The following is a 26,702-nucleotide window of genomic DNA, read 5'->3' as shown; positions in this document are numbered from 1 at the left end:
ATTTATACAAAAATCAAGAAGATTGTAAATCGTTAACCGACAGATCTGTTTTTTAACATGTGTCCGAGAAAGAAACCCATTACATACTGCTACCTTCAGGCTAAGGCGGATTATGGTAGATGTTCCGTTTGTCGGTCCGCTAAGCCCCGGTATAAATACAGCCAGAGAGGCATTGGGAAGACACGCTTCGCACCGAGATATCAAACTGTCCACGTCAGTCAAACACCCTGGACGGACTGGAATGGGTTTTCGGTAAAAGTAGGAAGTGAGCTCGCAACGACTCTACACTGCCCTGGTTCGCTTATATTTCACGGAAGTAACTGTTTGTGTGCTGCCCGTAATGTTGACGAAACAGCGTGGCAAGTGGCGAGATTATGTTCCACTTTTAAGGCGAGCAATTAACTTTTAGTTATTAGAAATCAAGGCTATAGACTATTTTACATTGAACCTCCCATAGGGTCGTCTCCGAATTGTTAATAGTGCTGTTTGCGATAAAGATTCTGGTTATAATACTAAGACTTATATTTTGTGCGTGTAAACTTTTACAGAATATATCAATCAGTTAAAGCTCAGACCCTTTGTTTATAGTCATTGTTTCTGATCCCGCTAAGTAAACAGCATGTAGGGACACTTTCTTTCAGTGGACACGAAGAGTAATGTGGGCTTGCTGACTGGAAATTATGGTCAGTACGTTCTCCATGATTTTCTGGCTGACTGCAAAAATAGTTTTCAGTCTCTAGTAGACGACAAAGGAAGGTGGAAAGCACGCACGGACAATTTAAGAGTCTTTTGATAACGACATAACGAGAAACGGAAACCATTTGATGATTACCCGCCGCTGCAAAAGGGACTATTTCTTTAGTGCTCTAGAAGGGGGCAGACGGAGTCTGCTAGAGCCTTCGTGGAACAATCACCTTACTGTAAATGTGTGTTGTCTAGTGAAGTTAGATTTAAGTCCAAAGTGTCTAACCGGGGAGCGAATCATAATTTCCTTGGAATGGGAGTAAATTGGTAGTCAAGTTAATGAAGGTAACCACGTCGATGAAAAAGATTGAAGTAAAATAAATTCTTATGACTTGACTGGCAGAGAATCCCTCAAGAGGAATGGGCAACCGCGTGCTCGTAGATTCCTTCAACTGGACGCTACTTCAGCGACTTGCGCTCCCTTAACTTACCACGTTAATGCCACCAGGGAAAGGGGAGCTACACTTTGACGTGGAATACCAAACATGTTCCGTTCTTGGAATACCTTAATATCACTGAAAAGGGAAGGCTAGCGTAAAGGCAGACTAAAAATTTCGATGTATGACGGGGATTGGAGTCCGCGACCTAATGGGCTCCAGGCTCGCGCTTTGCCTATAGACTACCAAACCCGACACCGAAGTTTAAGCTAACTTCGCAAAATTTCCGTTTTGGAGCCTAGTAGCAGGGAAAATATATCCGCAAAACTTAAATAGAAATCACAAGTATGAATTTCTATTAGTATTAAGCTGTAAGTGTAATTTTGATAGAGTGAAACATGTTAATCAAAATGCCACATTTCGCGGAATAATTTCTGAATCTCTCGTAGCTAAAATAAGTTTTTATAGGTACATTAGACAGCTCTTACAGACATATAAAATTAAATCGTAGTTTCCGAAGATGAAATCTTATTAACGCGAAATATATCTTCTTTTGTTTCGCTGTCTAGCAAAAATTATCCTGCCGGAGACTACCTCTCTTAAATAACGCATCGTTGTATCTTGCAGCTAGCTGTCGAAGGTAAGAAAATCCTAGTTGTATCTGGAATTGTGCCAAGGATGGTGGCGATATACGCTGCATTCCAAGAAGTGACTTCGTGAGATGATTCTGAAAGAGCTTTTTCTTTAAATAACGCAGTTCCGCTTTATCGCGTGTACTCCTCGTTCTTTTTTAAGGTCAAGAGTGCGACGCTCTCTGAATCGTGCAGTCATAAAAATGGATCAGAGAATGTATGAGACTTACAGAACTTCTTCAGTCGTGGTACAAATAAACTATTTCTCAGCTCCACATGAAACTACACGAGACACATGATGGAAACCAAGTCCTTTAGACACACAGAAAAGCTTCGTTTTGTAATTTCAAGATGTCTGGGGATTTCAGTATCCTATTTAAAACAGTGGCTATTTCGTATAAGTATAGCATCTGGCAAGTCTTAATTGTTTGCGCTTAGTGTTTCCTATTACTTATTAATTTATATTGAAATTAATTTTGTCAAACGAACAAGCTTCTACTTACTGATTTTTACCGTTACTTACATTTCACCAAGTTCATAAATCCAGCAGCGAATGGTAGAGCCTTCTAGATTCACGTTACACAAACTGCTTGGCTTATTTAGAGCCAATAAAATATTTTCCAGTGTCTTACAGACTAAGTCTTCCACACATTGTCGGCTGTCATGGTGATGTGCATAGTCGCCGTATATTGGATACAACAAATAAAACTTTGTTTCTGAAAATTACTATGCAACGTACAGGTGTTCAACAAAAATACGGAAATACCAAAAACGCAACACATTACCATCCATAATATTGTTTAGGAAACCCGTTGGGCCGGCCGGAGTGGCCGAGCGGTTCTAGGCGCTACAGTCCGGAACCGCCTGCGGCTGCGGACGGAGGTTCGAATCCTGCCTCGGGCATGGATGTGTGTGTTGTCCTTAGGCTAGTTAGGTTTAAGTAGTTCTAAGTTCTAGGGGACTGATGACCTCAGCAGTTACGTCCGATAGTGCTCAGAGCCATTTGAACATTTGTAAACCCGTTGCCACTCAAAACAGCATCCTGTTTTATCGGAGTGGGTATACACAGGTCCTACATGGTTTTCATTCTTCAAGCGAAATAATGGCGAGTTCGAACAAAGATGATGGAGGTGGATAGCAATCACTCAAGAATATTAAGATATGATGGCTCTGATGACTAGGAGAGGTGCGACAGCTGATACTCGTGCTCGCAAAACCAGTCCTGGACGATGTGAGCTGTGTGAGAAAGGGCTCTGTCGCCTTGGTACACAGCATCGCCATTAACGAACAACATTGTACCATGGGATGGATCTGAATAATCGAAATTGTCTCACATTGGCAGTAATACGACCTTTCAGAGTAACCATGGGGCCCATGGACCACCACGTTCTGGCTTTTCAAACCATCACCCAACTCCCGCCATGTTTCATTCTTCGGACGTAAACTCGGGCAGAAGTTGGATACAATGTGAAACAAGTCTCATTCGACCAAATGACTTTCTTCCATTAGTCCATTGTCCCGGTTTCATACCTTTGGCACCACGTTTTTCTGTTACGCCATTTGCATCACATATGAGTGAGTGGTTTTGGAATTCCAGTTCACTCTGCAATTCTCTGCTTATGAAGCTCCATTTGTGTTGTTTTAGTACTAACAGGGTTTGCGAGTGTGACGTTAAATTCTGTAGTGACTTCGCGCTGTCATCCTCTTATTTTTCGCCATGTTACTGTTCAATAACCATCTTTCACAATCACGCAAGACACCTTTTCGTCCGCTTTCTCTGCATGTGGTATAAATTTTCGATACCATGGCTCGTGGAACACACAACACTTCAGCTTCGAAAGCACCCATCATACGAGCACCAACAATTTGCTCGTTTTCTGTTTTACGTAGCTCCAACATACTCCACTCGCAACTACATAGAACGCTGTCCAGAACACAACTGAGTCTTGCAACGCACTGAAGACGTATATTACATAGGGGTTTCCATATTTTTGGCCAACTTCTGAATCAGTCTGCATATACAATGAGTCATACGGGAAATTGAAAACCGGCCAAGGCACACATATTATTAGAAATGAACCTTGAACATACGCGTACGACTTGTTACACACTGACTATGAAATCATAAGAGACGTGTAAAGAAATATTTGTTCATAATCATAGAGAGAAAAGTACCGTCTGTTGATTTTTGGCACTGTATGTCGCTATAGAAGGAAATTATAGGATTCTATGAGCAATGAATTTTATACAAATGCTAATTAACAGTTGGAGCAGCATTCTGGTACATTACCGCTTTTTATTACATATTTTACGAATGGTTTTAGTGACACAAAAGTGCTGCTAGTATTGGTATGAATGACTTGACTGTGACTGACACGTATTAGTAACAGACTAACGTAAATCGGCCTAGTCTAAAGTAAGGAGAATAGTAGCTCATGTCCACAGCAGTAAGAAACTCTCAGGTTTTTTGGAGTGTCAAGAGAATATTGCAGTATTACAGCGGACTTGGTGTCGTCTTCTTCCTCTGTCCAATAATATTCTGTTGATGGGCATGCATCCTCCAGCTAAAAGTTCGCCGCGCGGGATTAACCGAGCGGTCTTGGGCGCTGCAGTCATGAACTGTGCGGCTGGTCACGGAGGAGGTTCGAGTCCTCCTTCGAGCATGGGTGTGTGTGTGTTTGTCCTTAGGATAATTTAGGTTAAGTAGTGTGTAAGGTTAGTGACTGATGACCTTAGCAGTTAGGTTCCATAAGATTTCACACACATTTGAACACTTTTGCTAAAAGTTCAGACTTAAGTGAACAGTGGTCTATCTGAACTACAACGACTGTATACTATCCGATCGAAGTATCTGAGCCTCTGTTGTATGTATGTATGTATCTATGTATTGAACCGGGGACATAGAAACGATGGAGAAGCTTCGTTACCGCCACAACCCTCAGGAGTACACAACCCCCCAAAGGCTACAGCTGTCCACTCATCCCACCGCCGCCCCACGCCGAACCCAGGGTTATTGTGCGGTTTTGCCCCCAGTGGATCCCCGCTCCCTCCCTCCTCCCGGGAACATCCCATTCCAGACGAGTGTAATCCCAATGTTTGCGTGACAGAGTAATTATGGCGTACGCGTACGTGGAGGCAGTGTTTGCGCGCAATCGCCGACATAGTGTAGCTGAGGCGGAATAAGAGGAACCAAGCCGCATTCGCCGAAGCAGATGGAAAACCGCCTTAAGAACCATCCACATGCTGACCGGCACAACGGACCTCCACACTAATCCGCCGGGCGGGGACCGGCACCCCTTCCCGCTATGGAAGCAGTGCGTCGGACCGCACGGATAGCCCTGCAGGCTGAGCCTCTATTACTGGGTACTGATATACGCTGTGTCCACCCTTCACCTATTAGACGGCTTCATCTCTGCTGAGAACACTTTCAGTGAGGTGTCTGAATGTATGTGGAGGAGTGACAGTTCATTCTTCGTCAAGAACCGAAACCAGTGAAGATACTAATGTCGGATGCTGGGGTCTGGAGCGAAGTCGACATTCTGACTCATCCAAAAGGTATTCCATCTGGTTCAGGACGGGACTGAAGGCAGGAAAGTCAGTTTTAGGAATTTTATTAACCACAAATCATTGCGTCAGAGAGTGTAAGTCATGCTGATCCAAATAATTGTTGTACTCAGTGCTTTAAAATATTCTCATGTCCTTGCGCATTTACCATTTTCTTGTGTGCAGTAAGGGGCTCACACATTAAAAGCAAAAAAACCTAAATCGTAACATGATGGCAGGTAATTTTCTCCAGGCATTAATCAAGCCCAAAGCCTTCCACCGCGTTGCCTCAAGGTGAAGACCAGTTCATCATCCCAAATCCTCTGTTTCCGGTAATACACTTCCAGTAGCGACGCTCGTCACCGCAAGCGCCTCAAGAGACGTTTAGCACAAAAATGCTTATGAGAAGCTGCTCGGCCCTCTATACACAGTCATTGTCTAACTGGGCTGCTGGAGCTCAGGAGTGATTCTTTCCGCAGGTTTTATGCCATTTTTTTATAACCACCCTTCGCAATGCATGCGATACCTGTCCGTCAGTTCATGAGGTCTTCCTCGTCTTCGTTTAATTGTGGCTATTTCTTCACATTTCCACTTCGCAATCACCAACCGTCAACATGGGCAACTTTAGAAGGATTGAAATATCCTTGATGTATTTATTACTCAGGTAACATCAAATGACAAATCCACGTTCGAAATCACTGTACTGCCCGACTGAACCATTCTGCTATCACTGCTAATGGTTCTAATGGTTCTAATGGCTCTGAGCATTATGGGTCTTAACATCTGTGGTCATCAGTCCCTAGAACTTAGAACTACTTAAACTTAACTAACCTAGGGACATCACACACGTCCATACCCGAGGCAGGATTCGAACCTGCGACCGTAGCTGTAGCGCGGTTCCGAACTGCGCGCCTAGAACCGCTAGACCACCACGGTCGGCTGCTGTCACTGCGTCCGTACTAATAGCAAAGTACACCCCATCTCTTTTTATAGTGGTGGGTCGACCTCTCGTGATATGTAATGGTCAATTGTTCATTAAATAGAGATGTCTACACACTTTGGGATCAGATAGTGCACGAACATTGCAAAACAGCGCGTGGTTAAGCGTCCTATTGCACAAGTTTCACAACATAGCAGCCAGCCGCTAGAGTAACGTATGCAGTATATGACGTCCTTATTGATGCTCACCCCAGTATTTTCTTTTTGGGGATCTGTCTGGAAATACCAATTACGTCATAGTCTGGCTAATAATAAGATTTGTGAAGTGTTTTTGCAATTGTCTCTAGTAGCGTAATTCTTACAGTCGCTACGTGTTCAAATGTCAGTTCGTGTCGGATTTCATATGACCACATTTTCACTACATTGCTCATTATTAAAGCTTAGTGGCGCTGCTGGGACCTCTCGCTAACCTGTTCTACACAAACGATTGTCCGCTCTTTTTCTGGATCTCCAGTCAGTGTGGTGACTAAACCGTGCGACTACTATACACTCTATCCGCCTTCCAATACGTAAGATTTGGAAACTATAACGAGATTAAAGTACCCTGCGACTATTGACGTTTTGCTCGCAGGAGCGGACATGATGCAGTTGCCCCGGTAACGCCATTGGCGGACAGCTCCCCCTCCTCTGCCAGCGGCAGTTTCGTTGGTATAGTGCACCCTGTTGCCACACGATCAGTGAACAGCAGCACGTGATATCCAACGCCCTCACCCCTTTATGTGAAGCAGCGTTTTTCAGCGTTGGCGTGTTCAACATTTGTCAGCTCTGTTGAGATCTTGCGGTTTTCGTATAAGCTTTGTATTTGTAGTTGTGTAATGTTTCTGAATACACAAGTCACCTGGAAACAATTTCACCGATTTCATCTATATCGAAGGTTAGAAGAGCGACTCCAATGCAAGTATAAGGTTTCCAGTTTGTGCGCACTGTGCTGAAGTGCTGTAGTGGGGGTGTGCAGTTTACGTCTTGCGAGACAGAATAGCTGTGCATTTAACGTTTATGGGTGTATAGTCCTGGAGATGAGAAGTGAGAAGGCGAGAAAGGAGGTGAAAACAATGAAGTCACTCTAGCTCTTTCTTCGCTAGAAACTCTAAGCAAAGTACACGTACGGGGATGAACATCATTATGACAAACATTGGCGTTGCATGTATCATTGCTTCGAAACTTATTACAGTTGTCTGGTTTCCACTATGAAAGGTTTTCGCCTCGGTTGCTTATGGCCGAAAAAAGTGACATAGTGGCTGATAGACTCATGCAGAGAGGAACGCTTCATTCGAAAAAGTTATATTTCTTGAAGAGAGAAGGGTGATTGAGTGTGATACGTTGACAAAGTATGAACGAATCGTACACCACAAGGAAAAACGCTATCACCGCTCGGAAAGGGTTGTAAGATAAACACCCTTCACGGTGCTTCTGGTTGTGTAAAGCTGAACACCACTGTTTTGTTCAAGAAACCAAGGTTACTTTCATGAAAGCCACAGTTTTGAAGGAGCAGATTTCTAATTTTGAGCTGCAAAATATTCATCTGAATTCTGCTGCACTATATAGTATAATATAGCGTCTTATAATGCCACACAATTTCCCTGTATTCGAGAAAGCACCGAAAATACTATTGGACAAAATACATGAACAGTACATTTGCGTTTACACACTACCTTTTTCAACCGTACCGAACGATAATCTTCACAAGAATTTGTAGCACAATCGTCTTAGTCTTGTGGAGGACTGTTCTTTGTCGGTAGATGGAAAAAATTCTGACAACCCTTCTTATACTACAACGAAGCAACTGTATCAACGTCCTTTACTGTGAAAGAGCAGTACTCGTGTATTGCATAGGAAAAGAGTCTGAAATCTTTTTGGATGTATCCAAAATGTTAGATATGAAACTGCTTCCAGACAATACAGTTTAATATTTTGTAGTTGAAAGTGTATCCTTCCGTATATGACAAAGTAAATTAGAGTCTGGGCATTATGTACTAAATCTCTTTTGATTCCCTTAGCAGCAGAACAGCTTTCCGAACATGTAACGGGAATTTCATTGGATTTTGAAATTATGCCCATTTAAGTGTGTACCGAGGTTAATAATTTTAGTCGTACACGGAGATGCGAAAATAGCATGGATATTGAAGTTTAGAAAAAATAACAATATTAAGAGTGAAAAATAATTAAAATTTCTTGGTGTATGTAATGCCAGCAGTATCCATTACAAATTGTAATCGATGGCGACCGAGTGGAATATATATATTCTTTTCTAAGTGAAAAAGTTTATTCCAATTCACGTAAGGGTGATAACTTTTTCTATCTCTTCTGTTCATTTTTGCGACCATCCTCAGAAGGAGGGACGCGGTCTCTTAACCTTCTAAGTGAACCAATGCCACGCAGCCAGCCGAAGAAATAAGGACGACTATTGGGAAAGTTGGCAGAGCAGCGAAGGCCTCCGCGTCTGTGTGCGCTGCTCGCAGCGCTCCCCTCTTGCCAAGTTTAACAGGGAAAAGCCAGCCTCCTGAATTCTAAGGACCGCTGCTATTACGCGTCTTGTCTTCGTACGTATTTCTGACGTGAGTGTCTAGAAATTATTTGTGCAGTAGTAGACAGAGGAAATTACGTCGTGTACTATGACATATATTTATTCCGTCCAACATAATCAAAAGCTACCAAAGATGAATTTAGTGAAACAGAACCTTAAAGGAATATAAACAGCAAAAAATTACGATTGTAATACTTACTACGCACAGATAAAGTAAAATTTGGTTTCAGCATAAACGAAAATGCTTCAAAGGAAAAGAATGCTGATGACATAGATGACAAGGGTTATACCAAAGCGATAAGATCGTTAAATCATGAACTAATGAAAAGAACACGTAGCTGGAAGTATACCAAGTGTTAATACCAAACACCAATATCTTTAACAGCAGAACTGCAGCACCGCTAAATGAAGAACTATTGCTTAGCTCAACAAAAATGCATCGTGCACAGGAAGTTGTGGGCAGTGTGTTTGGCATGTATTTCAGTGTGGATGTTCTTTATTAAACTAATGTGGATTTCTCCTAATGCGTTCGACTGCTACAATTCATTTTGTTCCTCTTGAAAATTTAAAAGCTCGAAATATTTAATTAAAAAGTGTCCCTTTAAAAAGTACTACAAGTTAACTAGAGAATTTTGTGTAATATATGTACTACTACTACTACTACTACGTGATCAGGCCCAGTGGACCGCACGCATCTACAAGTTTCCTCTTCCACTGTATTCTGTCCATTGCTGCTATCCGCCATTCGTCCACATCTATTGACATTTGTTTTAAATCTTCATGGAGTCCGTCCCTCCAACGCTTCTTGGGTCTCCCTGGTGGTCTCTTTCCTGTAGGTGTGAGATCCAGGATCTTCCGAGGCCATCTGTGATCCTCCATCCGGGCCACATGGCCGGCCCACTGCATTCGTTTAGCTTTCACAGCTCCTGCTATGTTGGGCTGGTGGTATAGTTCCTCAAGCTCTTGGTTGTATCTGATCCTCCATTCCCCTGTATCTGCATCCAGAACTGGACTGAAGATCTTCCGAAGCACTTTTCTCTCAAAGACAAGAAGCTTATGGAAGTCCTGTTTCCGGATACTCCATGTCTCACAGCCATATAGAACAACAGGCTGGAACAGGGTTTTGTACAGTCGTATCTTGAACTGTCTGGAGAGAGATTTGGACCAAAGCAGTTGTGCTAGGCTGTGGTAAGATCGGTTTCCTGCCTGTAATCTGTACATAATATATGTAGCTACTAAAATTGTGTGCAAGTAAATACGATGACAATCGGATTTATTTCCCGGTCCGGGTGTGAGCCAAATTACGTATATAAAGTGCATGCTGTAGACTTGTTTCCTATTGCGTTGCCGTTTATTCACCATGAAAGGTTTTGGTTACATCAACTGTCCTGTCAAAGGTACTCATTTCTCAGATAACAGCAACGTTTCGTTCAACCAGATTTTTTTTTTATTTTTTTTTTTTTTTTTTTTTTTTACTATACGTTGACTGACAAACGGAATAGTTAAGACTAAATCCGCATGAAAGAAGAACATGAATACATTTAGATACAGAGTGTAAATATAGAATTTCAGAATATATTAGTGTTAACTAAAGCTGAGATTCATAATAAAATTCCCATTTTCTAATAGATGTATATCCAAATTTGACGGTAAATACTGATAATTGTTTACATTTATTGTTTCCAAAGCGTGGCACTAAGTGCACAATAAATCTTGGAACCGAAACACCTAGTGCCAATCTACATCTACTTCTACATACATGCTAAGCAAGCCACCGTACGGTGCGTGGTAGAGGGCACCCTGTACCACTACTAGCGATTTAGTTTCCTGTTTCAGTCGCAAATAGCGAGGGAAAAACGACTATCTATTGAAAGGAGTATACTGGGGCACACTTGTATGTGGCACCAGAATAAGATCAGAATATTACTAAATTAAAATGAAACTAATGTACTAAAAACGATGAATGTCTCTGATATGCTCAACAATGTGGATCGCTGCTGGCCGCGACCGCAGAGCCGAAGATACTGTACTACTAGTGTCGGAGTAATGGAGCTTTTGGCGCACAGTCGTAAGTAGCAGTCTGTGAGGGAAAGACGATGGAGTAGGCAGTTTCTGTGGTGTGCTGTGTGAAGCCACTAAGAGTTAGATTAATGTAGGTATATCAGTATTGTTCAACATGGAAGCAAAAGTCTTCATGGATATAAGGTAAAAATAATAAGTAATTATGATCTCTATTTTAGCTACCGCATTAGTATAGATGAGTTGGCTGATAATTCCTAGGATGTACATAAACGATTTTGAGAAAAAGAGTCTAGTTAAATATTTCATTTTTCTAGTGCTTATAAGATTTGTTAACAGAGCTATGTGTAATTTGATGATTTGTAGTTGGAAAATACTTGCCGCTTAAATCACATTGTTTGTGAATCAGTTGTGATTAATGTAACTTCAGTTGTCAGATGTTTTTGAAAAGACAAATTCAACTTCCAATAAAATGCATGCACCGCTTCATCACTATTACAGTAAAGTCTTCGAGGATATTCCTTAAGATCTGGAAACAGCTGAAAGTTGCCCAGTGAACCAAAGGCGTTGAACTGCTGCAGATGTCGCAACGCTCGTATGTGGTCTGGCATTGTCACACTGAAGGGAACAGTTCCCCTTGTGTAGATGAACTCTTCGAATTCGGAACTCGGTTACAGAAATGCTGTTTCTCACCCAGCGACACAGTTATATTACACACCGCCATGTCACGAGCTACAATTCGCAGCCCTCTACCGGCAGCTGGCTGCAAATATTTAGACACCAAGAATAAAGGTGTAAACTGTTAATAACGTCTGTTTTATTCAAAAACCTTTACACATAAAAATTCGGAGGCACGGCTTTTCAGTACCCCCTCGTATGCTTTGTATGCACTACAGTAAGCATAAATGGTGTATTAGAAACTAAGAAGTGCAAATAATTAATAAAATTATACAGTTACCATTGGTGGCAAAGAAACAAAGCACAATTTTTGCACAAGTAACTAACATTTGCGAAGATCTTTGGTTGCAATGATAAACAGTAATATCTCTAGTATTCATTAGCTTCTTTTCTGCTACAATTAGATCACTTAAGACAGTATGTGATGTGAGTTTTATAATGAAGATATGAATTTGAGCCTGTTACCACTGGATGTATTTATATTTATATTTACATTTACCTTTGCGGTCACAGTCCTGTATAGACGTTCGAGCGTTGAACTAAAAAGGTATTTCTATTCTTGTATTCTGCTATTAGACAACTTCACAAGTTGCCCAAAAGTTGCCCCCATAACACTTACAGGTCTCATTCACTGGCAGAAATCTCCCAACTGAGCCGGCCACTGTAGTCGAGCGGTTCAAGGCGCTTCAGTCCGGTGCCGCGCGGCTGCTACGGTCCCAGGTTCGCATCCTTCCTCGGGCATGGATGTGTGTGATGTCTTTAGGTTAGGCAGGTTTAAGTAGTTGTAAGTCTAGGAGACTGGTCATCAGATGTTAAGTCCCATAGTGCTTAGAGCCATTTTTTTCTCCCAACTGATAAAGATTTAAACCCCTTAACTGCATAATGATAGTAAAATGAATTGCCGCTGGTAATAGTAATCTTGTAGCTCCAATTGCTCTTATTAAGGTTTAGAATAGATATTAGCCCTGGACGATAAGGAGGATGAAAACTAAATTGGATCTTACTGAATACCAGAAAAACTGTACATCAAACTATAGTTTTAGTACACTGATTTACTGCATTTTAAATTAGAACTGGCGTTGGGGAATATACGCAGGAAGTCATCTGCTTTATCACTTAGTGGTATATATAATACATTTCTAAAGATCTCTTTACTAATTGATTTATCCAATGAGAGGCGAAGATATGCAAGCAGAGCTGAGGTCACTTGACAGTATGAGATGTGTTCGAGCTACAAAATTTGTCACCAACACCAACAGACGGGAAAAGAGCACGCCTTTCCGTGCATTTATCCAGCAATGAACTCTGTTTACTTCATCAAAGACACGCTCCTTTACATACAACCACGGAAGGAGGGAATATTCTGCTTTTTCTTGGGTACGTAGGAATTCTGAGCGCAAAATAAAGGATGCACCAGCATACGAAGACTGGTCGTTAACTATAGTGGCATAACTTAAACTTCCTCTACAGGCAACAGAACTACTCACTAACTGCAGTGGCACAGCGTAAGTTCCTGTGTAGGGAGAGACATAGTTGTTGAGGAGAAAGGCCATGTGCCGATAGGAGGAAGAAGCAGAAACCGTCTGTCAAGGTCAAGGCGTTCCTGATTTCAACTATTAAGGCAATGGCATTTCAACATTCCTGGGGATAGATCATTTTCTTATGACAAATGGACCCCTCTTTTGGAAATGGGACTCGCCGGTACATCTGCATTTATGTAGCTGCATGCTATAGTACATTTTAAGACACAGCGCACAGCTGTTTTTTGCTGTGTGTGCAGGAGTATGAGTGTATTTAATCGAATAGACAGCCTTTACGCTTTTATGATATATCCTGCAACAGAAATTTAACGAAAATTTTTAGTGCTCATGTGGCGGATCTCACACTTTCACTGTTTGGTGTTAATTGCTACTTTTCAAAATATTTATATGTCTTGTGTAAATCATCGTGTACCTCGTTTTCATCTTCTGAGGACTTTATTAAACGGTAATTGACAGAATTACCTGAAACAATTTAAGAGGACTGCTCAGTATGGCACTTAATTTGTATATATAGATTAAGAACAGCAGACGGCCTATAATGCTTACTTGGGGAACACTTCAGTTTCCCCATATGACGTAATACCATTTATTGCAAACTGTGATAGGAAATCACGAATCTACAGCTTAGAAGATACTCCATAGGTACACTATTTTATCAGAAGCCGCATGTGACGAGCGGTTTTAAAAGCCGTCTGAAAATCTGCAAACACAGAACGAGCCTGAGAAGCCCTGTCGACAGCTCTCAGTACACATTGTGAGTAAAGAGCTAGTTGTGTTTCACAAGAACTATAATATCTGAATCCATGTTGGTTATATGTTAATATATCGTTTTCTTCTAGGTATTTCGTAATGCTAGAACGAAGCATATTATCCAAATTCCTACTATAAATCGAAGTCCTGATCTGTACCAAACATTCAGCCGGTTTCGTCCATTTTCTTTCTTGTGTATCTGTGTGACCTGTGCAGCTTTCCTGTCTGCTAAAAACTGAGATGTTTCATCTGCATAATCCTAGAGGAAATGTCACCTTCAGTCATAGAGACATATTCTGCCAAATGTCTTTGTTGCATTTTAACGATGCATTTAAACTGCTTTAGTGTCCAGAAAATTTTCGCTTCGATCCTATCATACGTCTATAAACCGTTTTGTACCTTTCATAATACCTTAACCTTTATGAAGAAATATGGCTGGAAGTTGCATCTTCAGCCGGCCGCAGTGGCCGTGCTGTTGTACGCGGTACAGTCTGGAACCGAGCGACCGGTACGGTCGCAGGTTCGAATCCTGCCTCGGCCATGGATGTGTGTGATGTCCTTAGGTTAGTTAGGTTTAATTAGTTCTAATTTCTAGGCGACTGATGAGCTCAGAAGTTAAGTCGCATAGTGCTCAGAGCCATTTGAACCATTTGTTACATCTTCAGTACCAATGGAACACAGTAGCTGGCGGTATTCCAAGGAAAACTGTGGGTTATGTTCGATTTTTGAGGATAGTGAGTTGGTTGAGAAAAAGCTCTCAGAGAAGTTGAAGTAACCGCAGATCCTTAAGTGCTGTCAGCGAAGTAAGGACAGAATCATTTGGCTCACTCTTCTCCAAGTCGGGTGGTGTGGGGAGATCTCGCACTTTGAATTCCACGTATTATCAGATAACTTTGACGGATGATTTCACTTACTTATCACCTAAACTAAACTGTTATTCATTCTTGACAAATAAACCGCAAGCAGCTGTTGCGTGATCCTTTAATAGTTCTTCCGTTCTCACATATGTTGGAGTTGCATCTTCAGGTACATCCAAATAAAGAAGAGTTGGACATGAGAGGTTTCGAAAGTCTGTCTGTTTCAGGCAAGCCGCGCGCGCTGTTTGCTTGTCACTCACGCACGCGCTCGATATTCACTAGCAGCCGCCCGTGATGGCTCTTACCGACATGCTGACATGCATCAGATCCGTTCCGGTAAGACTTGTTTTATTCGTTTCGCATCGATTTACGGATCTCTATCCATTGCGATTTTATTGTATGGCCCCTGTTTTGTGCTTTATGCTTCTTCCCCTTTTTGATTGCAACTACTATTTACTAACCCTCATCATCTTTGAGCCCCATCTCCTCATATTAGAACTTTCATTGTCCTTTCAGGGATGACCTGCTTTCATGGCCGTCTTCTTCATTGCACCTGTCTTAAATTTTGATCTTCGTCACTGATTCGACGAATTTATTATAACTTGAGTAGAACTGATGGGAGGTCCAATGCGCTCACCTTTTTCATGTAAATTATATGAAAATAAGTAAGTTGACTACTATACTTAAATTTGCTTTTTTCAGTTACGTACCGAATATCCCGACCAGTTTCCTTCGTCCTACATTCTTGGCACCTCCAAAAACTTTTATCATTTTTAAATACCTCACATGCTATTCATATTTATTTAGATGTACCTGAAGACGCAACTCTGTCGTGAAACCGGTAGCTGTTTTCTGTTTGCTGGAATTCATATCTTCAGCTGCGGATTACGGTATGAAGTTTTGTGTAAGCGATTATCGACTACCAGGAAACCCTGAAATCATTGACACTTATGAGAAAAATGGGGAATGGAGCAGTCACAAAACACAGTGAACTCTAGAAATCACTGCATTGAAACTGATATTCCTGGAAGAATGATAAATGAGTATATAAATAACATAAAAATACTAATGAGTAAGGGGCAAATACAAGGAACGACTGTTAAGGACAGGTACCGAATCTCAGTGTCGGGAAGAATAGAAATGAAGAGAAGGAATGTCACTGATGCTGTTTATTTTGTTGCCGGCTGAATTGATCCTACCTCGGTGACAGGAGCACGAAATCGTGGCCGTTGAAAGTGTACAGAATAAGCCATAAAGTCAGAGTACATAGCGGTTCCTTTGCTGGTGGTACGGCATTGCTAATAGAGCACCAAGAATCAACAAAGATGATACTGAAAAATCTTGTTGCAATGGCAGGGAGAACCGGCTTCGAGGTAGCCTACAATAAGACTAAGATACTGAAATCAAAGTCTGACTGAAAATTGAAGGCCAAGTGGTGGAGAATGAACCCACCTTCTTATATTTGGGGAAGATTAAAGATATAAGCTACAAACGCCCAACTAGCATCTGGTGTACGAAGGAATAAGTGAAGTGTTGTCACATAGTTGAAGGAAAGAGGTGTAGAAATTATCTCAAGAATGACACGGAAGAAAAGATTTATATCCGTCACCATATCGTGATGATAGACGCCGATCAGTTCACCAAGAAAATATACTACATAACATCGTTAACATGGAACAACTGGATGAAGGAAGTTAAGAAGGACTGTAAAGGAATTAGAACAAGTGAAAAAATCTGCACTTAGCAGTGTACGATAGCTATAGCTATAAGAAATCATTGGAATATCATGAGTGGAGTGATAATATTATGTAAATTAAGAATACGGAAGCTGGTAAAATCAAAATGAGCGAGAGAATGAGGAAGTATTGTGACCAGAGAAGATATAATAAACAATTATCTTGCGATCCTAAAAGATCTAAGCGAATACATTAAATAATTTAGAATGTAAAAGAAAAATTGTTAATTTACCAGAACTCCTATATGAACCTTTCACTTTACATAAGTGAGTAGTTAGTAGGTACTTTTGGATTATGCATATTCCTCATCTTAACAACGACTTTTGGTTCTCCTGCTGCAAGATATGAAACAGTGTATTTCCGCAAGTTTCCTCTGTAGCAAAGTGCGAAACCGTTAAAAGTAACGACTGTAATGACGAAAGATACAGATCAGGATGGCAGTTACGTGCTAACGAATCCGAGTGCATTGTGTACGGCTAATTACTTCAGTTGGCGGCAACGTTTAAGGATGTAATGTAGTAGGCGCGAGGAAGTAATGCGTTCACTGTTTTCATGAGCCGCCAGCTAAACATTAGCGCGCACAATAAAGCACACTGAGCGAAATTAAACTAAACGCCAGGCAGAAGAACCAGCCTTGCACATTACCGTTACACCGTGAAATTTACAAACACTGCCCTTAATTGCATAGGAGCCTGTTACAGGCCGCACAATTTTTGGTACATCATTGCGGCCAGAAACAATTAATTCAACTGCGTGCGATTATTTCAGCTCTCTCCAAGTGGAACAACGCTAGAAAATACTTCCATTCATTTTTTTCCAGCAAAGCACTATGAGGGATGAGGAGTGTCCTTCTGAATGAGCTATATGCTTACAAAGGTTGTAGCGATTCATATCTTACATTCGTGAAAGATGGGCTCATTCTATTGGCGTCCGGTTACAAACATTGTAGCGTGGAATTTTGAGCTTTATGTACTCAGTACGACATTTTCTAAAACGTAAACAATTTCTTTACTTTGTAATTTCATGACTTAAGATAAAACTATGTCGTATGCTACTGTTGGCCATAAGAGTCCAAGATGCTGCGTAACAACCTTATCGAAATTCTTTTCTTACGTAGCACACACTGGTGAAGAGTGTTATGTTCCGAGGTTATTTCTTTGGACGATAAGGGACCTACCGAAGGGGGGATGTGGACCTAATGCTTGACTAAATGGTAACTTGCGTTATTTCAGTGGTACCTGGTCTTGATAATGTCAGGGTGTTGACTGTATGAGATATTTCTGTCACCTTTATATGTCTGTCTCGCAAAGGAAAGGTATTTGCATAAATTCCAATGCCAAACCGCCCTCATTTAAATCTCTAGCCTCTCATTAGTGACTCATAGAGGTTGAGGGCATGTGACTGTGTTAATGGTGATCATACAAAAGGAAACTAAATATTTTCCTGGCACATAAGCAACAAATTAAGGTTCAAATGGCTCTGAGCACTATGGGACTGAACATCTGAGGTCATCAGTCCCCTAGAACTTAGAACTACTTAAACCTAACTAACCTAAGAACATCACACTCATCCACGCCCGATTCACGATTCGAACCTGCGAGCGTAGCAGTTGCGTGGTTCCAGACTGAAGCGCCTAGAACTGCTCGACCACTGCGGCCGGCAACAAATTAAGTCATACTGACCTGTTATTAACCTAGGAATATCATCTTTCCTCAATAAGACTTCTTCCTTCAAATTAAATTTTTTATTGTGCTATTACAATCCACAAATAATAATAGGCTTTTGTGGTTATGACATTCTGAATCACGGAAACAATGTTAATGATTGACACAGGTTACCTTCCGCTTCCAATAAATGTGATTGTACACTTGCGTTGGATTTGCTGGAAAGGGATTACACCTTTTCTTTCATCATCAGTGCCAGCAGATCATAGGTCACGCAAAAAAGGTCGTATTTGAAGGCCCCACTGTTCTCCAGCCTTCATTTACGGGATGAACCCAGAAGTCCGCCGACAAACTTTCACTGGTGGTACTACGGGCCAAAACAAGAAAAACAAGTACTCTAAATTGCATACCTAAGTGCTATGAGCACTTGTTCATCGTCGATTTTGGGAAACACACTTCTCCTACTGCAAGCTCTTTGCTTTGTATATTTTGGGAGGTGCTGTGGATCAAAACAAGAAAAAATATGTCAAGTAAACATTGACTCTGAAGTGCGTAAGTTAAGTCCTATGAGCACTGTGCAACCGAAGAGATGTGTTCCACAGTAGCGAATATGAACAAATGCTCATAGCTCTTAAGGTATGGATTGTAGAGCCCATGTTAACCGAACATTTTTTCTTGTTTTGTTCCATACTGCCACCTCTGAAAGTTATTTGGTGAAGTTCAGTTCACTCTGTATTTTAAGAGGTTCTTCAATGAACATTAAGGTGAAGGCTATTTATGGAGTGTATTGTTTATTTCCGCGATTAGAGTGTTGCGAGTATCAAAGGCAGCATCAACAGGCATTCTGTCTAAAACAGAAATTCAGTGATTCAGTAAACTGTGCGAAACATGGTTGATTAAATGAATAACATCTCGTAAAAACTGATATTTACTACTAAACGATTCAAACAATATTACGGATGAATGAGAAAGGATAGTTGATAACATTCTATTGAGGTATTCGGGAGAGACAGAGCAGTCGGCATAAAACAATTTTGTGCGCACATGGTGGACTATATATTCGTAAACTGAAATATGAACAAGTCATTAAAATATAATAAAGAAACTGAAACTCAGTGTATTACCATAGTCAGTTGCGTCTGCAGAAAATGCCAGAGACGTTGGGTGAACAACATGCACATGGTTTGTATACTGTAAATACGCTGATAAATACTAAGCGGCATAGAATCAACGAACCATTAAGGACAGTAAATAAAAAGTCAGGTGTGTTGGTAATAACAATAATAGGAGTAAAGAAAACAATACAGTTACACTCGAAGTCCCAAAAGTGTCTAATTTTTTGGCGTTTCAGATCTAAATTCTCTTTTACACGTCAGTGAATAGTTATCAGGAAGCCTCAGTGCTACTGGCGTGAGAGCGAGAAATCGCCGAGTAGAATGTTTGGGACGTTTTGCTATTTGGGGAGCAAAATAACTGATGATGGTCGAAGTAGAGAGGATATAAAATGTAGACTGGCAATGGCAAGGAAAGCGGTGCTGAAGAAGAGAAATTTGTTAACATCGAGCATAGATTTAAGTGTCAGGAAGTCGTTTCTGAAAGTATTTGTATGGAGTGTAGCCATGTATGGAAGTGAAACATGGACGATAAATAGTTTGGACAAGAAGAGAATAGAAGGTTTCGAAATGTGGTGCTACAGTAGAATACTGAAGATTAGATGGGTGGATCACATAACTAATGAGGAAGTATTGAATAGGATTGGGGAGAAGAGAAGTTTGTGGCACAACTTGACCAGAAGAATGGATCGGTTGGTAGGACATGTTCTGAGGCATGAAGGGATAACCAATTTTGCACTGGAGGGCAGCGTGGAGGGTAAAAATCGTAGAGGGAGACCAAGAGTTGAATACACTAAGCAGATTCAGAAGGATGTAGGTTTGCAGTAGGTACTGCGAGATGAAGAAGCTTGCACAGGATAGAGTAGCATGGAGAGCTGCATCAAACCAGTCTCAGGACTGAAGACCACAACAACAACCCCCGATGTCTGTAATGTGTTCCCCAGACGAGCGCATTACCATTTACGTACACGTTAATATATTAGGCCAAACATGTATATACATAACCTGCATTTCCTAATGGACAAAGAACGATTGTTAGTACATGTTAATGAAATAAACCTAATACAAAATAAGTACTTAAAACATGAAAACTGAAGTGGAACGCTGGACACTGGTATTGTCGCCATCTCGCAACTGTTCTGTTTAGTGGAGTGTTGAAACTGTAGCCGTGGACACCTAAGTCACGGCCTACTTTCGAAGCACTCATTGGAGGACAGGTGGGCATCGTCTCCGACATGTCGCGTCGCTACACAAACACGTCCTGAAAATTGTCCAAGTAACATTTTGTACTCTGTAAGACAGTTCCTTCTCGTTCTTACCTTTTTTTCTGACAGTGCCAGCAGATGGCTGAAACGCAAACACGTAAACTTGTGAAGATTATACAATAGAAAAGCGATGAAAACTGAGTGTTATCTTGTCTAGTTGACTCATTTAATAATTGAACGTCATTTGCTGACAAAGTCCAGCAATTTCAGGCTGAAAATGATGTTAAAGTGCTTTTTAAGATGAAATGGAACATCTTTAGAAGTGCAGGATAGTTATAATTAAACTTTCTCTGTTTCATGCATTGCAAACGGAAACCTACTCTCAAAGAGAGAGAGAGAGAGAGAGAAAGAGAGAGAGAGAGAGAGAGAGAGAGAGAGGAGGGGGGGGGGTGAGAAACAACACGACGTACCACGAAGGAATTATTCGATTGAGACTAAAATTGGTAGGTGTGGTATACATATATAGACAAACAAGTGTTTATAATTTCAGGAAAACTGGATGATTTATTCAAGAGAAAGAGCTTCACAAATTGAGGAAGTCCATAACGTGTCGGTTTAGCATTGCTTGAAAGAGATCGTACCACATTCTCTCTAATTGGCGCTTTAGATCCTCAAAATCCAAAGCTGGTTGGATGGCTCTGCCCATAATGCTGCAAACGTTTCCAGTTAGGGAGAGGTCGGATGACCTTGTTGGCCAAGGTAGGGTTTGGCAATCACGAATACAAGCAGTAGAAACTCTGACCATGTGCGGGTGGAATTATCTTTCTGAAATCTAAGCCCAGGATATCTTGCTATCAAGGGCAACAGAGCGGAACGTAGAATATCGTCGACGTACCGCTGTGCCGAAGATTGCCGCGGACAACAACCAAAGCAGTTTTGCTATGAAATGAAATAGCAGCCTAGACCACCACTTCTGGTTGTCGGACCGTGTGGTGGGCGACATTCAGTTTGGAATACCACCGCTGTCAGGGGTATCTCTAGACGCGTCTTTCACCTTGAGTGTCATCGACTGCAGTTGAATTGTCTTCGGTGAGGAATCACATGCTGGATGCAGAGGGAACACTGCACAGGTCGTTTCAAACATAGGAACTGGTACATAATCTGGTAGTTGACGAGAAACTGGTCACAATAGACCAAGAGATTTTAAAATTGCCCGGTAGTTTACGGACATGTTTCTGGCCAAATAGCAAATTTCTTTTGTCGTGGGATATTGCAGAGGGGACGCCATTAGGTGGGCAAATGGTGTTGTCAAAGATTGTAACGATTTTAATTAATCTAGGAAAATTTTTTAAAAGAGTGCGGGTCATTGGAAACTCAAAAAATGGTTGAAATGGCTCTGAGTACAATGGGACTTAACGTCTGAGGTCATCAGTCCCCTAGAACTTAGAACTATTCAAACCTAACTAACCTAAGGACATCACACACATCCATGCAGAATTCCAACCTGCGACCGTAGTGGTCGCGCGGTTCCACGCTGTAGCGCCTAGAACCGCTCGGTCACACCGGCCGGCCCGCTGTAATTGCTCTGCCTTCTTGTTGAGTTGGTGATATCTCAACTCCGTCTCTCGATTGCATCTGGCGATTCGGTCACTGGCTGCCGTCGTAACTGCAGTACCTGCCGTATCAGTAAGAAGCCCTTAATGTAATAAAGTTCGGTCAGGGCCTTCCTGAGCTGCTTTTGTGCCCTCTTGCGTTGCCGTGGCGAGTGCCTTAATTTTACTCTCCAGCACAAAAGACGTTCGGATCACAGATTTACTTCCAAGTTGTACACCTTTGGTCGGAGGGTAAAATAACATAGTGCGCAAGTAGTAATGTGCACTACTCTGGAATTTCCAAGAAAATCGCTAGAGCAATTTAACGCGTGTCCTGGAGTATGTGTGCGCAGGTATATGGCTGTTAAACACTGAAGCGCCAAAGAAACTCCTATAGACATGCGTATTCAAATACAGAGCTATGTAAACAGGCATAATACGGCGTTGCGAACTTCTATATAAGACAACAAGTGTCTGGCGCAGTTGTTAGATTAGCTGTTGCTGCTACAATGGCAGGTTATCAAGATTTAAGTGAGTTTGGGCGAGGTGTTATAGTCGGAGCACAACCGAATGGATCTCTGAGGTAGCGATGAAGTGGGGATTTTTCCGTACGAGAATTTCACGAGTGTGCCTTGAACATCAGGTATCTGCTAAAACATTAAATCTCCGAAATCGCTGCGGCCGGAAAAAGATCCTGCAAGAACGGGACCAACGATGACTGAGTAGAATCGGTAAGCGTAACAGAAGTGCAACCCTTCCGTAATTTGCTACAGATTTCAGTGCTGAGCCATCAACAAGTGTCAGCGTGCCAACCATTCAACGAAACATCATCGATATGGGATTGCGGAGACGAAGGCCCACTCGTGTACCCTTCTTGGCTGCACGACAAAAAGGTTTACGGCTCGCCTGGACCCGTGAACACCGACATTTGACTACTGATGACTGTAAACATGTTGCCTTGTATCGGTCGGATGGACATGTACGGGTATGGAGACAACCTCATGAATCCATGGACCCTGTATGTCGGCAAGGTGATGTTCAAGCTTATGGAGGCTTTGTAATGGGCGGGGCGCTTGCCATTGGAGTGATATGGCACCCCTTATACCTCTAGATACAACTCTAATAGCTGACTCGTATGTAAGCACCCTGTCTGATCACCTTCATCCATTCATGTCCATTGTGCATTCCGACGGGGTTAGGAAATTCCAGCAGGACAATGCGAAACCCCACACATACAGAATTGCTACAGAGTTTCTCCAGGAACAGTCTTCTGGGTTTAAAATTTTCCGATGGTCACCATACTCCCGAGATATGACTATTATTGAGCATATCTGGGATGCCTTGCAACGTGCTGTTCAGAAGAGATCTCCAACTCTTCGGGCTCTTACGGATTTATGGACAGTCCTGCAGGGTTAATGCTGTCAGTTCCCTCCAGCACTACTTCAGACATTAGTTGAGTCCATGCATGTCATGTTGCTGGGGCCCTGCATGATATTAGTCAATTGTACCATTTTATTTGGCACTACGGTGTAGTTCATGGTGGTCAAGTGGTCTCAGCGTGCTCGGTCAGAAAGTTAGTTGCCCTCTATAACACAAAACTGAGTGAACCGATAAACGATGAACTTGAACGGGTGTCATAGGACGTCCGCCTCGAACTACTACAAGGAACTATAGAGAACAAAATGAGATTAAAAAAGAGTGGTTAACCTTTGAGCGTTGTAATGCGGAGGAGTATGAGCCGACGGTTCGAATCCCCCTCGTACTTAATTTTGAATCTATGTTCTTTTCATCACTGTAATACTATTTAATTTGTATGACATTTGGCAGGCAATATAATTAACAAGCCACATCTATTTGCACATTATCTGACTACTTACTAATTTTAATTAAATTTGATTATTAGAACAAACATATTTGTAATTATCGACAAGTAAATGAAGAAACGCTTAGAGTTTTCCTGAAAGTGTATGCTATAAATTGTACGTTGTCATGTTGGAAGTCAGATATGGAAGCTGCAGTGATATGTAGAGATTGAGTAAGAGTCCTTTACCGTTCTTTCCACCAACCTGTCGTCTTCTAAAGTTGTCCCCCCAGCCCAGAAGTCAGCTCGTCGGTCGTGGGATCTTCTTTGGCAGAGTCTGTTATGGTGTCATCTCGAACGTGAACCTGTGTTTCTGCTTTTCTTTTTGTGGGGTGTCACTTGCCCAGGTTAGTCTCTGTACCTACAGAGGGTAAGATCTGCAGTACTGACAATGACGGTAGGTGACACCTCTCATTAATGTATCCCGTTTGTTTGTATTTTAAAATATCAATTTTTACACTGTTTTCTGCTACTTCCGACATAGCTTTCTTAACAGTGTGGTACCTTTTCTGAGAACTTCCGTTATAGAGTACATGTCCGTCCGAAACAGAGATTGACGATCGGCTCTGAAGTACACCCGAAACAGAGTGAGTAGTGCACGCGAAGTACTTCGTCACCCAGGCGCGCCAAAGCGACCCGAGGGTGTCTGAAGCACTTCAGTTTTAATATCATTTCACTTATGTTTCTCAAAACCAGTGAAATTTAATCAACAAAAACGGTAGACTCGTAGGGTAACCATGAGAATTTGTCATACTGAAAACTGGGTTAAATGCAATGAAAAGTATATAAATAATTAATAAGAGAAGTTAGGAGTATTGCCGCCTAACACCCGAATGTGCCGACGAATCAGAAGCAAGTTCAGTCGGACTCTCCCTCGGGAATGGTACATACAGTAGCATCTGCTGCTTGCACCTCACTTCTCGTTTGTACCATATGCTACTTCACGTGTATCAGGCTGCGTCTAGGCGAACTTCTAGCAAGATAAAATACTGGCGGCCACAGCCAGGAATACCACAATGCCTTTCGTGATTTGCGAAACCCCTTATAAATGCAGTCTGGCAAGGTGCCCGGATCTGCTTTGATGAGGCAGGCCCCATTTGGCAGTTAACGCGCGTAGCGGTGAGACGTTCCTAATGTAGCACGATGGAATAGTGCAGGTGCGAATTTTTGGAATATCACAGAATTTACACTTCTACTACAAAAATGAAGCCTTATGCGGGAGTCGAACCGTCATCTGAGGAATGTTTGGCTTATGCAACTCGAACGCCAACGCCTATACCTCCATGAGCTGTAACGTGCGGCACCTACGCACAGATACATCAGTTACATAACAGACGCGTGAAACTACTCTTGTGATTTTCACAGATTTCCTAAATTAGTATACCTTATTACTTACACATTATGGTGTTTTAATGGCCTACTAAACTTTTACAAAGTGTGAAGTAAATCCGTGATCCCAACGTAGTGGCCGCCTCTTGCTGTTTTTGTCTTCCACTAGCTCAGATTTAACTTCAACGTTCTTTCGGTATGTTCTTCATTTTAAACACCGTTTTCTAGGTTTAGTCCACTGGATTGTCTTGCTTCCGTACAGGAAGATGATCCCACTGAATCAGTAGTTACTGAATATTACAGTAAAATTATTAAATAGTATCATCTTCACAAATTCCTCTTCAAGCTTTTCGCACTAAAGAATCTTGTTTAATTCACAGTTCGTCGCAACTCTCCTTGTTTAGCAAGTACTTTCCTGTTTGATTTTTATTTAACTAAACAGTACTTGCTACAATTTACCCACTTCACTGGTAGCTGATGCACTGGGAGTTCACCAATTTTCCACCTATCGTAGATGCAGACTGCACAGAGCAAAATCAGTACCTCTACAGTACCAGAAACCGAGATACTTACGGTCATACCTTTGCTGTTTTGATCATCGCAATACTGTCACATGTTGGAACTTTCGCTCAACGGTATTTCGACTCTCTTGTCGTGCAATACGCTCCTCCAATGAATGATGGAGGTCCTGTTTTAGGGTATCGTTTCAATTGGTCAGTTTCTGGGTTGGAAACACGTCTAGCACCTTCTAAGGCTAATACAGCGAAGACTGTGTGAGTTTCATTGTGGTTCTTGCAGTGACGGTAGCTGGGAGTTGGATCGTCCTACCTGTGATGTTACAGGTCGTGACATAATAATTCCCACCCAGTTATACCTTTGGTCCTTACCCGTCACTTTACTATCAGTACATCTGGAGTAAATACAGAGTGAGCCCAAAGCATGCCGAACTTATGAAGGAATAGGCGTTGTTTCAGAATGTCTCTCCTTTACGTAAGAATAATTTCTATTCACAGTCTCGTGTGTCGATATGACGCATCGTAATTTGTCACATCGTAGTTCTTTCTCTCTGTGGCACAAGCGGAGCTCATCCACTGACATCAGTACATAGTTTCATTTCTCCTTGGAGAACTTGGAGTACATTATCACGCGACCTGACTTTTAATGAACGTGTAGGTAGTAAATTCGGTTCAAACTGCATGATCGGCGAACTTAGTGGCAATGTATCAATTGCATCTGTCGCTCATGCTTGGTTCAACGTCCCAATGGATTCGAAAGTGCGTTGCAATAGATCAATTTTTGCGTGATGCTTAAGCAGAATATCGAGCCATTGGATTGCACAGTACCCTTCGCCGACTCGGGGCAATACTTATATATAATCCTGAAAATTCCTTGCTCAAATACAGAAACTGAACTATGTTGACGCCAATGTTGCCACATTATTGTCCCCTGCTCCACATAACATATATCAAGGGGGCTTCCCTCTGGCTGGGAGGTTCAGAGTAGTGATCGACACATCAGCTACTGTGCCTACTAAAAGTC

Source organism: Schistocerca gregaria, chromosome X, assembly GCF_023897955.1.
Source record: "Schistocerca gregaria isolate iqSchGreg1 chromosome X, iqSchGreg1.2, whole genome shotgun sequence".
Lineage (NCBI taxonomy): Eukaryota > Metazoa > Arthropoda > Insecta > Orthoptera > Acrididae > Schistocerca > Schistocerca gregaria.
The sequence above is the reverse complement of the archived record's forward strand: the minus strand, read 5'-3'. Positions refer to the sequence as shown.